The sequence below is a fragment of the Chrysemys picta genome, chromosome 1 (genome assembly GCF_011386835.1).
Source record: "Chrysemys picta bellii isolate R12L10 chromosome 1, ASM1138683v2, whole genome shotgun sequence".
In the NCBI taxonomy this organism is placed as follows: Eukaryota; Metazoa; Chordata; order Testudines; family Emydidae; genus Chrysemys; species Chrysemys picta.
The window spans coordinates 160,296,703-160,313,707 of NC_088791.1; the positions used below are offsets into that span (position 1 = coordinate 160,296,703).

The 17,005-nt window shown below is 39.6% G+C and overlaps 1 protein-coding gene across 19 annotated transcripts in view; it reads left to right on the forward strand.

The window, feature by feature from the left end:
• Positions 1-17,005, forward strand: part of ALCAM (activated leukocyte cell adhesion molecule) — a 157,797-nt gene that overhangs the window by 96,239 nt on the left and 44,553 nt on the right. The gene's annotated exons all lie outside the window — the stretch shown is intronic.

The following is a 17,005-nucleotide window of genomic DNA, read 5'->3' on the forward strand; positions in this document are numbered from 1 at the left end:
GTAAAAAATGTAGTTGGGGAAACAGTCATAGCAACCAAAAGTCTGCGAGCATCAGCAGGGCCCTCATTGCTAGCAGAATGACATAGAAAAGTGAAATTTCCATTTGCTTGGACACAGAGGATAGACATTTTCCATTTAAAGCCTATAGAGCTGATTCAACCTGCTTAGAATTATAGAAAGATCAATCTACACTTCACGCATTCCATTTAGTGTTTTGATTTTTTTATAAGGCTTTTTTGAATTTATTCTGTATTTCATGTTTTTTTACTTTTAAAACTGAGTCAATTGCATTTATTTCTGGAAGAGCATATTCTTTGCACATTGCTTATCTAGCAGGTGCAAGTTCCTTATTTTTTTATTGTATTCAGGGCCTTTATAAGGATGGGAATTGAAATAAGTGTGGCTTGAGTGTATGTGAGAAATAGAACGAATGGAAATTATTATTGAAATTTACTTGACAGGACACTTGCTCTTACCTAGCAGTTTTTTTTATTGTTCACTTTGCTGACAGGGTAGATGGGAATATTAAATATGTTCTTTTGATTTTAGGTGATTTAAATCCCATTGGAGTGTTAATGGAAGTAGCACACTTGTCAAGAATAGAAGATATACTACCCATAGTTGGTATTTTTGCTGGTTGTTGACCAAATATATGTTGACCAAATATGATTTTATTTTGCATTTATGGTATATTAAAATAACCCTGTTGGAACTTTAGGTTTCAAAGTTCTTCTTTGAAAAGAGACTATATAAAAATGACACCATCTGCCCTTTCTGCATATTGTACTCATGTCTGCCACACAAAGGGAGCAAACCTCCGAGGGCAATTAGTCTTTGCTAAGGACAACTACTTACAACTGTGGAACTCCACTGAGGACCGAATTTGGCCTGTAGCATCATTATTTTGGGCGGTGTTACATGGAGCAGGAAAAATGTCCTACTTGATTCTCAGATCTCAGGGGAAATTTGCAGGTCTGTCAGTTGATTTGAAGTTATTGAGATATGATGAGTATAAAATAATTCTATTGAAAAGCTGTGCTAGTCATCCAGAGGAGGAAGATGAAGAAAAGGATCTTAGACAGCCAAAAGGATATGAGAGCTAGGGAGGACTTAAAGAGAGACAATAGAAAAGATGGAAGAAGAAAGGCCTGGGATCAAGGTGAGAGTAGAAAGTGTTGGGAAAAAATGGGACATGGTGGACAACAGAAAAGTATTAATGTTCATTAAGTGACTTAACATAGAGGACATACAAAGATCACTTCAGGATAGACAGGGATGACGAAGCCTTGGTCAAGCCCTAAACAACGATTGACAGGATGGAAAGGAGTCAGACTGAGAAGTGGTAAAAGCTACAGGGTTATATCTGATTCAGCTCTGTAACTGCTAAGGCTCTGATCTCACAGTAAACTCTACGTGGATGTAGAGCTCCACCTATGTGAAACTCATGGTTACAAAATTAACTTTTGTAAGTTTTTTGGTTGGTTTTTTTTTTAATCTTGTTTTCCACAATTTACTCACCTCCATTGTGGTGCATGTTCATTAACGAGAATGTTCTGTGATTTCAGGTGTTTGGCAAAATAATCCTTACCCTTATTTTCTGATATATTTTATTTTCTATTGAGCTAAAACTAAAGGAAAGGGACTGTAAGAATATACTCTTTTCTTTTTTCCTTCTCTTCTCATTTGAGGTGCCAATTACTTATGTTTTAAGCTTTCTAGGATATTTGTGCATCTACACTTTTTTTGAAGGCATAGGTCACTCAGTCACTGAAACTCAAAATGCTTTTTTTTTGTTAAGGGGTTATGAAACTGTTACTATATGCCATTCTTTACTGAAAGAATTTGAGATGTCTTTATGGGTATGTCAGTGAATATAAAGACCTATCCTATTTTACCTATCCTATTCCCATGCTTTTCTTCCACATCAGTTGTAGTGCATGGAAGAAGCACAGAAAGTGGGGCAAAGTAGGACATAGCTATGTTGCTGTTGTTGGCTGGGGGAACATGAAGGAGCCCCTCCATGTATTTGGCTAAGAATCAGGACACGGGCTCTGAAGACTTGACAGTTGAGTGCAGCAAGGAGTGAAGTAAAGACAAAAACTCAAGAGTTGGGAGAAAAGGGACCTGCAGTCTTCCGTCACCCCTGAGAAAAACATGTTCACTTTGGGAAAACTGTGCCATCTCTCTCACCCAGCTGCATTCAATGGCCTGATCTGAAGAACAGGACAGCTGGCACTGAGCAAACCCCACCTACTCCTGCCATCTGTCCCCCCTCATCCCTACATTAGCAAGATTATGGTTCATCCACATCTCTAAAGCCTCTCTCTGTACATGTGCAGAAAGTGGAAAAACTTGCAAAAAGTCTGGTCTCCATCTCTTTCAAGAGATTAGGTTTTCTTGGAAACTGGCCAATTCTATATTGACTTCAAATCTATGATGACAGGGTAATTAGCCTTATGTCTTCCAAATAAAATCTCACAAGTCCAATATGAAAAACATAAGTTATTTACATAGCATTTATGCATAAATGCTATCATGTGGGTATACTGATCCATCATCTCCGTATCAAATTATGAAAAATAATACTGGATTGTTTTTCTTATTTATTGTAACACAGAATATTGTCTCAAAAACTAATCTAGTGGAGAATTTACAGGGATTTTCAATTACTACTTCTGAGATACAAAGTTTTATTTAACTTGATTAAAAAATCTTCAGTCCTTTGAAAACATTAAAGTATTGGTTACTCATAGTTTGTCATTTAAAAAATAAAATACTTTCTGGGAAGCGAACTGCAGAGTCATTTTAGCTAAGAGGAGAAAGCAGAAGTAGCAACCACACTCTGATGCTTGAGTGCATCAAGGCGGGGAGGAGGCAGAAAAGGAGATGAAAATGTAATTGGAACAGTTTGTGTATGGAAAAAATAGATTTTACAGCTTCCTTGTAAAAGCAAGAGTGATGTTACAATGGTCAGAAGCATAACTCAAAAAGGTCAGTCCTCCGAATTCTTCATAATAGACTTGCAGTGTTGTCTCAGTAGTCTCTCTCTTTCTTTGTCCCCCATTTCCCCATTGCTTCCCACCTGGCAGGAGACTTCCATCATTCTTGTATCAAACTTTTGCTTAATCATTTAAATTCACTTATTTTACAAATGGAACACTTTTAAAATCATACAATATCTATACAGTTTATTTTCATTTTTTTAAAGTAAAGCACAGTTACTTTCGTTAACAATCTGATAAAGGATATGTCCTTTGGCAGGTAGAGTAGTAGACCCAACAGAGCTTTACTATCTTTGATATTTGTGATAGTTTCAACAGTAATAGACACACACTTTGGAAGAGGCTTCTGAAAAATTACTCAAAGCACACCATAAACAAAAATTTGGTCTTTCCTCTGAAATATTATAGTAGATAAGTAAGAAATGGATGATGGGAAAACATTTATTGATAATGATCTTCAAAAGTCAGTTGTGGGAAAGAGAACTTTTTCCATTTCACACCTCTTATAAGATATGCAGTGCTTTTTATGATACTGACAATGAATTTCCAATGCTATCACTTCAAATGGTTCCACCCAGTTTTTCTGGGAACATTGTTTTTGCAGGATTCCCAGGAATTCAAGAATGTAAAGGCATCTACTGTTTTATAAATCTTTTAGTAGACCCTGATCTAGTAAACTAGTTCAGATAATTTGGAATTGCAGTAAACTTTGCTACCTATAATGCCATAAATATATGGGGCTTTGCAAAACACATAAGATAACAGGTTCTTATCTTGAAGAGCTTTCAAATTTAAAATTTCAGCTTCATTCCATGAAGACAAATCTACATGCTCAAACAGCAACAAGACTGTGCTAGCAATATGTTTTGTTTTGTGTGTGTGATTGTATGATAGTGCCAGGTGACTTTGTATAAAATACAAGCTAATTAAAATTTTCCTTAAAGGGATGCCATTGAGATTAAATATCCCACTGATAGAGAGGGAAAGGTAACTCTCCAAAACAAAAGCTGCAATACAGAAATTTGAAGCTGGGTAACCAGTCCCCACCAAACCTAAAACAGAAGGTTGGTTTTTAGAGTCTGGGTATAAACTAGGTTTCCTGTTTATAGGATCTGATCCAAAGCTCATTGAAATCCATGGGCGAGTTTGTCCATTGATGTCAATGGTCTTTGGGGGGGTGGGGGGGGAGAACCATTAAGAGTAACATTTTTACTTCTTGTGGCCCTTAGTTTTTTTCTTTGAAAGTTGTTAACTCATTGCCCATGTGACACAAAAGCACATGCATCTTTCACAAACTACAACAACACTACGAGCAAGCAATGTGATTCTCTGTCCATGTACACATACACCTCTACCCTGATATAACGCTGTCCTAGGGAGCCAAAAAATCTTACCACATTATAGGTGAAACTGTATTATATCGGACTTGCTTTGATCCACCGGAGTGCACAGCCCCGCCCTCCCCGGAGCACTGCTTTACCGCGTTATATCCGAATTCGTGTTATATCAGGTCCCTTTATATCGGGGTAGAGGTGTACTTACAATGGCATCACTCGCACTAGCTGTCATCCAGCTTCCGCAAGTATGCATATGCGAGCTGGGAATCACGCCCCTAGTTCATAGTGTAGACCTAGCCACAGTGACTGCCTTCTGGCTTCTCTTTTGTACGGGACGCTGGAACAATTTGTATAGTGGGAGTGCTGAGAGCCACTGAAGAAAACTGTGGACCCTGTATTTAATGGAAACTACTTCAAGCCAAGGGGTGCGGCAACACCCTCAGCACCCCTAGTTCCAGCACCTATGCTTTTGTAGATTTCACTGTGGTTCCGTGGAGTGGATTTTAAATGACCGATATGCACTCATGACTACAAACAAATCGTTGCTGATCTGTTTTCAGGACTACCAATCTTGGCATTTTCCTTTATCTTTTTTGAGTTGGGCCTTCAGGGTATGTCTGCATTGCAGCTGGGAGCGAGCTTCCCAGCCCGGGTAGATGGACTCGCACTAGCAGAACTTGAGCTAAAACGCAAAAAAGAGCAGTGTGGATGTGGCAGCTGTGGCAGAGACATGGGCTAGCCACCTGAGCTCAAACGAAGGGGTTTGGGTGGGCTTGAGAGCCTGAGCTGCCACACAAACTGCAATGCTATTTTTAGCATGCTAGCTCGAGCCCAGTTAGTGTGAGTGTGTCTACCCAGAGTGGGAGGCTTGCTTCTCGCTGCTGTGTAGGTGTACCCTACGAAAAAGGGATAGAAACTCTCCCTCCCCCCACCGTACATTAGCATTAATTCTTCTTTTTGCATTAACACATTGCATCTGGAAAACTTACTCCCGAGTTAAGACTGTATTTGCTTTGAACTACTCATTTAGTCTTAAGCTTTGAAAAAGCTAACACACAAAGCAGCTTTTTTGTAACTTGAAAGTTTGATTTGATTCAAAGCACAGAATTTGCTGCACTCCAAATGAACTATTACATTCCGTTGATGGAGGAAATGTGAATTCTGCAGGGGTATTGCTATGCAAAATTTTAAAAAAGAAACATCCACCTCTTTGGCACTCTATCAGAAATTTCAAGGGACATAACCGTTTTGGGACTTCACACAATTAAAACTGTTGAAATGACAGTCTTTAAACATAATTGTCTGAAAATAACTTCACAGTTTTAGAAAAGTTCAAACTGAGCATGTTGAGTCCAAAAGACTATTTTGCTGTTCATATGTTCTCAGTTACTTTCTTAGCAGTTAACCTAAATTTGAAGAATATATTAACATGGAAGAAATATTTTTTCATCACAAACCTTGCTTACAAACACGTATATGGAATTATAGCAGAAGAATCCATGACTGTTAATTTTGCATAATGGTTTCCATTCTAAACCTCCTTAACTTTCTAAAACTTTCATCTTTTGTGTTGAAATTTTCCAGGACAGGGAATTTTTCTAAAAGGCTCACACAAAAATGGTTCAGCTGTTTTAAGAACAAACTGTGGGGAGTGGAGGGGGATGATGCAGTTATGAAAGCTTCCTTACAACTAATTTTTAATGACTCTGATGCTGAAAGGGCTAGTAGTAGAATTTTGAAATTTGGCAAAGAGGTAGGCCTCACTGAGATAAGTTTCATTTGAATTTTCTCATAAAAAACATCATTTTGATTTTTATCAGGTTGAGAGACATTGAAATTGTGTTGCCTACATGCAGTAGGTTTTGTATGAATTCTCTCCCTAAACTCATAAAGGTTCCAATTCTGGAGACAATTATGTACACGAGTGTCTTTACCCAAGAGTACTTACATTGAACTCACCTTTGGATATATGTAGGTTAGCAAAGCTATTTGTAGGCTCTAGACCAAAGTGTACAGCTAAGGATGGCTGTGCTGCATGTGTGTACATGGATAGTTTAGCTACAGAATTAAATCCCTAGTGGACATGTGCACTAGCTGTAGAGGCCTTGACTCAGTCCTGCCCTTCTTCATAAATTATAAAGGGGTTAGGCTGGGCCTGTGGTACACCTTGTATAAATTGCACAGGAGCTGAATGAAGAGTGCCACAAAAACTTTTGGCTCCGTCTCCATGGACTTGGTAAGGTCCAAAGGGATTAGGGGAAACTGCTGCCCACATTGTATAGTAGGAAGATGGGAGGAGGTGCACAGCTCCTAAATTTCACAGAAGAGGGGATTTTCTAAGCTGGGTGGGACAGGGGATTCCAGTGGTGCTAAATAGATAATAGTAACGATGGAATTTCCATGTGTTGTTGCCAATATTTTGCAAGACAGCAGTTATTCAGAGTTCCGGAGAGTTTGTTTTTTATATTTACCCTCCCCCCCCCATCATTTTTCTGCACAGGTTATTCTAGGCTGTTTTTTTATTTCCCAATACAACATCCTCATTATATGAGAAACTCTATGGTGCATAGCAAAGGATGCCAGCTTCAGTGTAGGGTCAGGACCTGCCATGTATAGTATCTTTACGGCAATGTATTGCTTAGCACTTCCTTTTTCATGATAATACCATTCTATTTGTTTCCATCCTCACAGAGCTGTTAATGTGTTTGGTTCATTTTTTCCATTTGGAAGAAAGTCTGATGATTTGTTTGTGCTTATTGCTTTGTGAGATAACAGCTTTGACTTCTTCCCTCACTGAGTTTTAACACATTCTCTTTGGCCCTGTTATTTTCAACTAACTTTTTTGCATTTCATATTCTTATTGAATGTTTAGAAAACTTGGGGCTTGATCCTGGATGGTGCTGAGTACTATGTTCCTACTCGAGCTAAGTACTTATGGACCTACTTAATTTCAAGCATGGAGACTACCTAGATGCTTAAAGTTAAGCCGTTGCTAAGGGATTTGCTGTAGTAAAGACTATATTTTGACTTTAGGTCTTGCAAAGGTGGTATCCACATGAAAAGGCCCTTTTGTCTACATGGAACCAATTCTTTGGGCCCTTTTAAAGAGGTTACCACATTAGCAGTAAAGATTCCAAAGGGATCATTATTGTCCATTGTATCAGTTTTTAGAAACTTACGAAGAGTATTTTTTGTATTCCTTTTAAAATTACTCTTAATACCGCAAGGGAAATTAACACTTTAAAAAGAGCACATTGAAGGAATGTTTGGCTTCAGACAAACTGACAAAGAACAAAAAAAGTTGAGTTGACACCCCTTAAATAGCCTTATTGTACCATCTTACAAATGTCTGTGATCAGCACTTGATGCTATATATTCACCTGTGTCGACACAGCAGGACAATAAGTACAGCGTGTCAGCCTCAACTTCAAAGTTCATTTCTTTTTGGTTTGTCTGTTAAGTTGAACAGGAAAAAATGCGCATGATTGTATAGATTCACAGTGACCCAGATATCGTCTAACAATTAGTCCCTGGTTAATCACCAAATTATAGATTTACTGATTTCTTTCTTTAAAGATATCAATTATTTGATATAGCCTCTCTATTGCCTATATCAAATCACTTATCCAGAAAGTCATTTTCTGGCACTTTCTTATGCCTAAGTATGGATGTAGGTGTTTAACCTTTCAAGTTTTAAAATATCCCCACTTTTTTTCTATTTTGATATTTAACTGGAAAAAAAAAGAAAAGAAAAAAGGACAGTACTATACTGGAAGGTCTGTTGATATTAAGTAGGTAAGGAAGAAATATATGCAAATTATTTTATTTATAGAAATATATAAAAATTATTTTAAATGAAATAGAATGCAAAATATTATAGAATCCCATCCTCTTTATGAATATTAAAAATAGTCTCTTTTTTTTAAAAATGATTGATTAAAATGAAGAACCTCTGAATGTAAATGAACCTAGTGTTCTATGTTCATCAGGATGGCCATATTAAGGTTTGTGGTTTTTTTAAATGCTTAAAGGTCTATACAGTTCCATTAAACGTATGTCAGCATATTGTACTGAGCAATAGCTTGTGATCTTTTAAGTACAACCTGTGGCCTAAATTTTGCTTTCAGTTTAAATGCAGAGTAACTAAGGGTATGTCTACACAGCAAAGAAAAACCAGTGGCTGGCCCTTGCCAGCTGACTTGGGGTCAAAGGGCTCAGGTTTTGGAACTGTTCAGTTGCTGTGTAAACTTCCAGGCTCGAGCTGGAGCTCGGGTTCTAGGACCCTGTGTGGTTGGAGGGTCCCCGGGCTCCGGTTCCAGCTCAAGGTTAGAAGTCTACACAGCAATGAAACAGCCCCGCAAGCCTGATTCGGCTGGCACAGGCCAGCCACTGGTTTTTCTTTCCTGTGTAGAAATATCCTAAGAGCAGGATTTGGCCTTCTATTGTAATGCATGAGCAGAAAGGGTAATAGTTAAGGATGTGTGTTCATCCTTAATTTTGTCACTTCCTAACTTGGATTGTTTAACCATGCAAACACTCGTTATAGGAAGAGTTAAGTATGCCCACTGTATTGAAAATAGGATTGTCAGCTGTATGGATTTTGATTGAGAGCTTCCTTTTTTTTATGCAGATGTTAGCCTGTCCCTTGGACACTTAAAACTATCTAGGGTTTTCTGTATCATGCCAGAAGATTAACATCAAACCATCAGAAAACATCAGATTGCCCTTGATCTATCTGATGATGGCTGTTTGAATTGGTTAAGATCAATGCAAGCAGAGAATGGAACCACCCTATAGAAAGCAAACACTGAAGATGATAAAAGACAGTGTCTGAGAGCCAAAAGCTTGGAAAGTGGCTTGTTGTGGCTCAGAGGAGGAGATGCCTGCTTTTGGCAGGGTGGGATGGGTAGCTATGGCAGGCTTGCTGATTGACCTGGGGGGGTAAGATCCAGGGGGTGCACATCTCCTTTGCCTGCAGACCCAGGAGCGTGAGCTAACACTTGGGTCCCCAAAGTGTGTGGTTTGGAAATGAAGGTGATCTACTGGGGCCTGATTTAAAGCCCTCTGAAGTATATGGGAATCTTTCCACTGATTTCAATTGGCTTTAGATTGGGAGATAGATAAATGTGTGATGACCTCTGACATGTTGTACTGTGTTTCATCCTTATTGAAAGTCAAGTAATTAAGTCATAATAAAGTAATTAAGTCATAATAAAGAGAGAGATTTTGCAGATGAGAATCCACCTCTGAGTGATTTTTTTTCCCTTTAAGTAGCTTCAGAATATAGTTTGCAGTTAAATAAGCACATTTCAATAGTAACACTACCAGAAAGCCGATCATCCTCAGACATCTCAATCCCAAAAGGCTCCAGTTCCCTTACCTTAAGTGGTCTCTGCCTTATAAGCTGGAAGCTTTTCCATTTGTGCCAACATCTTTTGTATTCTATCAGGAAATCCTGACTCAGCTGTCACTCATGCTGCTTTGCCCTAAAAATACACTATTAATACAAAAAAGTGAGTTTGCAATCTTAGCAGGAGGTAGCTATTGTCATTATTAAAACACTCATGTTTTCTAGAGTGACCACCAAATGGAAGCGTAGGAGGACATGTATATACATAGAATCGTAGGACTGAAAGGGACCTTGAGAGGTCATCTAGTTCAGTCCCCTTCACTCATGGCAGGACTAAGTATTATCTAGACCATCCCTGACAGGTGTTTGTCTAACCTGCTTTTGAAAATCTCCACTGATGGAGATTCCACAACCTCCCTAGGCATTTTATTCCAGTGTTTAACCACCCTGACAGGAAGTTTTTCCTAATGCCAAACTAAACTGCCCTTGCTCAATTTAAGCCCATTGCTTCTTGTCCTATCCTTAAAGGTTAAGGAGAACACTTTTCCTCCCTCTTCCTTGTAACTTTCTTTTATGTACTTGAAAACTGTTATCATGTCCCCTCACAGTCTTCTCTTTTCCATACTAAACAAACCCAATTTTTCAATCTTCCCTCATAGGTCATGCTTTCTGGACCTTTAGTCATTTTTGTTGTTCTTCTCCTTACTTTCTCCAGTTTGTCCACATCTTTCCTGAAATGTGGTGCCCAGACCTGGACACAGTACTCCAGTGGATTGGAGTAGAGTGGAAGAATTACTTATCATGTCTTGCTTACAACACTCCTGCTAATATATGCACAATGATGTTTGCTTTTTTGGAACAGTGCTCCACTGTTCACTCATATTTAGCTTGTGATTCACTGACTCCCAGATCCCTTTCTGCAGTATCCTTCCTAGGCAGTCATTTCACATTTTTGGTGTGTGCAACTGATTGTTCCTTCTTAAATAGAGTACTTTGCATTTCGAATTTCATCCTGTTTACTTCAGACCATTTCTCCAGTTTGTCCAGATCATTTTGAATTTTAATCCTAGCCTCCAAAGCACTTGCAACCCCTTCCAGCTTGGTATTGTCTGCAAACTCTGTAAGTGTACTCTCTAGGCCATTATCTAAATCACTGATGAAGATATTGAAGAGCACCAAACTCAGAACTGATCCCTGCGGGACTCCAGTCATTATGCCCTTCCAGCTTGACTGTGATCCACTGATAACTACTCTCAGGGAATGGTTTTCCAACCAGTTCTGAACCTATCTTATAGTAGCTCCATCTAGGTTGTATTTCCCTAGTTTGTTTGAGAAGGTCATGTAAGACAGTATCAAAAGCTTTACTAAAGTCAAGGTATCCACATCTACTGCTTCCCCCTCTTCTCCCCCCCACCCCCCAAATTAAGCTGACTGGTCTGTAATTCCCTGGGTTGTCCTAATTTCCCTTTATATAGATGGGCACTATATTTTCCCTTTTCCAGTCTTCTGGAATCTCTCCCATCTTCCATGACTTTTCAAAGATAATCGCTAATGGCTCCGATATCTCCTCAGTCAGCTCCTTGAGTATTCTAGGATGTATTTCATCAGGCCCTGGTGTCCTGAAGATATCTAGCATCTTGTTCTTTCCCTATTTTAGCCTCTGATCCTACCTTATTTTCACTGGCATTCACTATGCTAGATGTCCAATAGCTACTAAACTTTTTGGTGAAAAGTGAAACAAAAAAGTCATTTAGCACTTCTGCCATTTCCACATTTCCTGTTATTGTTTTTCCCCGTTCATTTCCTACCCTGTCCTTGGTCTTCCTCTTGCTTCTAATATATTTTGTAGAATGTTTTCTTGTTACCCTTTATGTCTCTAGCTAGCTTAATCTCATTTTGTGCCTTGGCCTTTCTAATTTTGTCCCTACATGTGTATCTGCAGTCTCCCTAGGGCTCATCAAGGAAAAAAGATGAAAAGATACCTGTTGCTATTTCACCGCTGAGACTGAACTGCTTAATAAAATATTTACAGCAAGCAAGCATCTCCTTCTCCCCTCCCGCTGCACCATTGCCACTACACAGACACACAAATTAATCTGGACTGCCCAAAGAGGCATTAAATGTGCAATCAAAACTTGTGCAGAGATTGGGATTCTTAGACCTGGTAGAAATTTTGGAACCAGATGCTCTGTGTGTGTCTTCGGATATGGAGATGCTGGTTAATTTACCTCTCCTGAGTAGCAGGGACAAAGTACAGCGCAAAAAAAAAAAAAAAACCACAACCCTGCTGCTCTCTATTAAAGAATTAAGTCTCATTAGGTCATAGAAAATTAATAGCAGTAGCTGCACTGAATTTCCCAGGAACAAAATATCACCAACCAGAAATTATGCATGAAAACACAAAACAGCTTTCTTTGTGTACACAAAATACAAAACCAATTCAAAGGGAGCAGATTTTCAGCAACAGCCTCCTTTTTTGCACCCCCGTTACTTGGGCTCTCTTTATTTCAGGCTCAAAACATGGGGTTTTCTTGTTCATTTACTGCCATGGTATTTAAAAAAAAAAATCTTTGAGAGCAAATCTGAGTAGTGGCACAGCATCTCTAAACTTTGTATTGTTAAGGCAGGCTGTCACGGCCAAAAGTTTCCATTGCATCAGTTAGGATTGCCAAATTTCTAACCGCACAAAACCGAACATCCTAGCCCCGCCCCTTCCCCGAGGCCCCGACCCCTGCTCACTACTTTCCCCTTCTTTCGGTGTCTTGCTGTCTCCCACCCTCGTCACTTTTACTGGGCAGGGGCTTGGGGTGTGGGAGGGGGTATGGACTCTGGGCAGTGAATGAGTGGTTTGGGGTACAGGAGGGGCCTCCAGGTTTTGCGGGGGCTCAGGCCTGGGGCAGGGGTGTGTGGGCTCTGGGCTGGGATTGGGGATAAGGGGTTTGGGGTTCAGGAGGGGGCTCTGGGTTTGGGGGGCTCAGGGCTGGGGCAGGGGGTTGGGGCGCAGGCTTACCTCCGGCAGCTCCCGGTCAGTGGCGCAGCGGGGCTTAGGCATTTAGACTGCCTGTCCTGGCACTGCACCCCAGAAGCAGCTATCTAGTAGGTGGGGGGGGAGCAAGAGGCTCCACGTGCTGCTCTTGCCTGCCGCCCCCTAGCTCCCGGCCAATGGGAGTGTGGAGCTGGCTATCGGGGTGAGGGCAGTATGTGGAGCCCCATGTCCCTCGCCTAGGAACCGGACATGTGCTTCCGGAGCACAGTGTGGTGCAAGGACAGGTAGGGACTAGCCTGCCTTAGATCCACTGCACCACCAACCGGAGCCACCAGGGTCCCTTTTTGACTGGATGTTCCGGTCGAAAACCGGACACCTGGTCACCCTAACTTCAGTAGATACAATTAAAGCGGTATTGTGAAGTGAGGTAGTGAGCCTGTAGTGCTGATGACAGTGTTTTCCTGAGCACTGTGCAGTTGCTATTTTAGGCAAAATAACTTGACTGTGATTTCAAACACATTTTACATTTTAAAATGCATGCAAATGATATATTTCTGTTAAAATTTTCTCCAAAAGTTGTTTCTCTTAGATGCTAAAAAACAGGATTTTGATGCAAAAACACTCAACACTTCAAGGGGGAGAGAAGGGGGAAATCAGGCCACAATTCACATGCTTTCCATAATTTCTGTTGTCATCCCCTTTAATGTGTATCAAATATATCTGTTCTTAAAGTCTGACATTCTGTCTGTGCCTGCACCATGACCTGCAGTGAAGTTACTGCTGAATTTGTGAAATCATAATTGCCATAGTCTAGATTTTGACTAGGGCTATGCAAGTGCTAGTGTCCACACAACGAACTAGGGGAGTAATAACCTCCCAGCCCCATAACCTTTGTGTGGGCTTACCAGCCCTTGGGTGCTGTCATAGAGAAATAAATGAATGCCACATGGCCACTTACTTTTCACTAGAGCAGGTAGTTGGTGAGAGACAAGGAATAGATGCTCTGCCATTCCCACGTGCCAGCCAAGCTGGTACAGAAGGTGTCAGAACTTGTTAAGGTGTCAGTCAATTGCCACCTTTATTTATGAAGTGGGAAGAAGGGAAGAGTTTGTGCTTTGAGACACCCCTCTGACAGTGCCTCCTGAGGCTACTCCTTTTCTCCCCTATCCAGGCCTATGTAGAAAGGCACAAACTAGCCTGACTCTCTTGTCCCAACCAAAGCATGGTGACTTCACTGCTGTATCATAGAGGGAAAAACTGACCTAGGAGATAACTAGGTTTGCTTAAATCTGTTTGTAATGATTCAGTCAAAGTAGGCTAAGTAAGCACTTTGAGCTAGATTTGGATCTTGGTTATACAGTACAGGTATAATTCCACGAGTTCAGAGGAGATACTCCCAACTTGCACCAACAAATGAGATCAGAATATGCCAGTTGCATTATTTTTAAAGGTTTCACTATATATGTCCTCACTTCAAGGACATGTTTGTTATCATTTAGAGTCCTTGCAGGGCTGCAGAGGGGTGTTTAAGAAGTGCCTTGTGTGGCTGTAAAAAGGTTCCTTACCAATCCTACTTGCTCTTGCTTCCCCACCCCACTCCCTCCAGAGGTGAAACAGTTGCAGGGCCTTGACCACACCATACCAGGCTGTGGAGCAATTTGCTACATATTTGGATTGTTTTTTTTTTTCCTCCTTAAGTAAACTGGAAAGTTGCCTGGAAAAATGGTAAGGGTGATTTTTATACTGCAAAGTTTCAATTTATTAGTCCCCCCCCCCCTTTTTTTTTTTGATCCCCCATGCATCTTACAAATATATCCACTAACACAGAAGAGAAATGTCAAAATATGTCTTTCATATGTAGTTTTCTAAAATAGTTTTGCAGGGATTTCTCTAATTCCTGTGATGAATGTTTGTAGTGATTTTGCTAGTTTGCATTGTAGAATTCTTTTATGCATCCTTTGCTGCAATTTTTTGGGGGGGGGGGAGGGGGTAAGAATTTTGCAGAAGAATCTCTCATATTTTGTTCAATTGCAGTTTCTCTGTGTTTAAACACAAATGTATTTTTGTTATGCACAATTGCCTACGAAACTGGATAATTTGAGTTTAGTCTGAATTTGCTATACAAGAGATTGCCTTAGTCTTCAAACTATCTTATTTTAGCCATCTCAAGGAACTGGTATGTGACTTCTGATTTCAGACAAAATCGTCCAAACTTTCATTTTAGCAGACCATTCATTGATTACATACTCTGAATTTTATAGACCTAAATAGTCTCCATAAGCATTTTCAGTCACACTCCCAAAGCTCCTGAAGCTGCTTGTTGAGTGTTTTGTAGTATATGCTTGTTACCGTAGCAACTTACAGAAGTTGATATAATTGTCTGAGAGTGAACAAAAAAGGAACAACAATGAGAGTCCCACAGGGATATTTTTTTTCCATGATGGCACTAAGTATACATTAGCAGAACAAGCAAATCTCCTTCTTTTCGATCTAAAATGCTGTCATGTCTAATAATTTAAAATGCCTGTTTGACTTAAGCTTGAACTAGCTTATATACCAAATAATTTGCTTCTTATTTACATGTTGCTTTTTATTCTTGAGGAAAAGAACTTAAAGGGGAGTTTTCTTGCTGTTTAACAGAAACTAAGATTAGAATTGTAAATATAAAATTTAAAACTACACCATCCTTCCCCCCCATCCCAAACCAATTCTTTACAGCAGGGTAAGGTAGATTTTCCCCCTCCCCCTTTTCTACTTTTGATTGTTTCCAACAGTATTTCTGAATGCATGAAATATTGGACTTTGTTTGTAAATTAAGAGTTTATTTTTTTTTGTAACTTTTAAGTTTATATTTCTTTAGCACCATCTAGTGGATCAAATGCTGTCTCTCTTAATTTAGAAAATAGCACTTGAACTTAATCAAACTGTATAGCAGATTACAACATGCTCTAAGAAGACTGTTTTTTATTTTAAAATATGGCCGATTATATTTAAATTAAGTATGTGACCATATAAAGAAGCAGATGATTAGCAACAGCTTGGTTAAAAAGGAATATTGTTAAGCTAGAACTCTTAGGATGCGAACAAATATAACAGCCTATTATATTTATCTTAAACTCTCTCCCTCTTCTCCCCCTCCCCCCCGGCCAGGCTCTCAATCCCAACTTGATTGATTCTCTTCTGCCTGTTTTGTCTTGTCATTTACATTGTAAGCATTTTGGAGCAGGGATTTTCACTTACAGTATTTTTGTATAACACTGTGATGAGTTAGGGAATATATGTACAGCTTTTAAATTCTGTTGGATAGTGATGGGGCACTTTGTCAGATTGCGGACTCCATTTTGAATGGGTTAGTTTGCCTTCTCCATTGTCCTTTTACCTCCATCTTGGACAGAAATTCCAAGGGGAAGCAGCATAGGGATAACAATAAAGGGTCATTAATGTAAATGCTCTCCCATTGAAATAGAAACACCCTAGACAGTAGGCTCAGCATTGCACAGAATAGGGTTACCATATCTAATAAATAAAAAAAGAGGACCCTCCACGGGCCCTGGCCCCGCCCATTTCTCTCCTCTCTCCTGAGCGACATAGAAATACCAAAGTAAGTGTGTAGTGTAGGCCTGGGGTTTAAATTTAATTTGCTAAGATTTAAATTAATTCTGTAAGGTTCACGAAATTGCCATGCCTGACAAAGAGGGCAAACCCCATCCTCATTCAGTGCAGAGGAACAATCTGGGAAGAATATTGAGGAAAGACTTGCTAAGGCTGTTTTCCCCCTAGACTTCTGTTCTGTGAGTTTTTTCCATGGGAGGGGGTGACGTATGCTTGTGTAGTTTGTTTTGTAAAATTGATTTATAAAAATAGTAGCAAAGCAAAACTGTATTAGTAACAACAGCGCTACTATTAATATATTAGGTTGTTAAATTAAAACTGAAATACTTCTAAAAGTGTTTCTTCTTTTTGCATTTCATTCATTTTAGACCATGAAACTACACTGGTCAATTTCACTTTGAAATTCCTATGCACTAGCACTATTGTGCTTCGGTTACTTTGTCTAAACCATCTGCTAGAGAGACAAGGTGGGTGTAGTAATACCTTTTATTGGATCAACTTCTGTTGGTCCGGGAGAGACAAGCTTTCAAACCAGAAAGAGCTCTTCTTCAGGCCTGGGAAAATGGCACGGCAAAATAAAAGGTGGAACAGATTGTTTAGCATAAGTAGTGAAGAACAAGTAATATCCTGGGTTTGACACGGCTACAGCTGTACTGCATAATACCAAAGGTATTAAGTTTATTTTGATTCTAGGCTGTCCTTATTTTGATATTGTGTT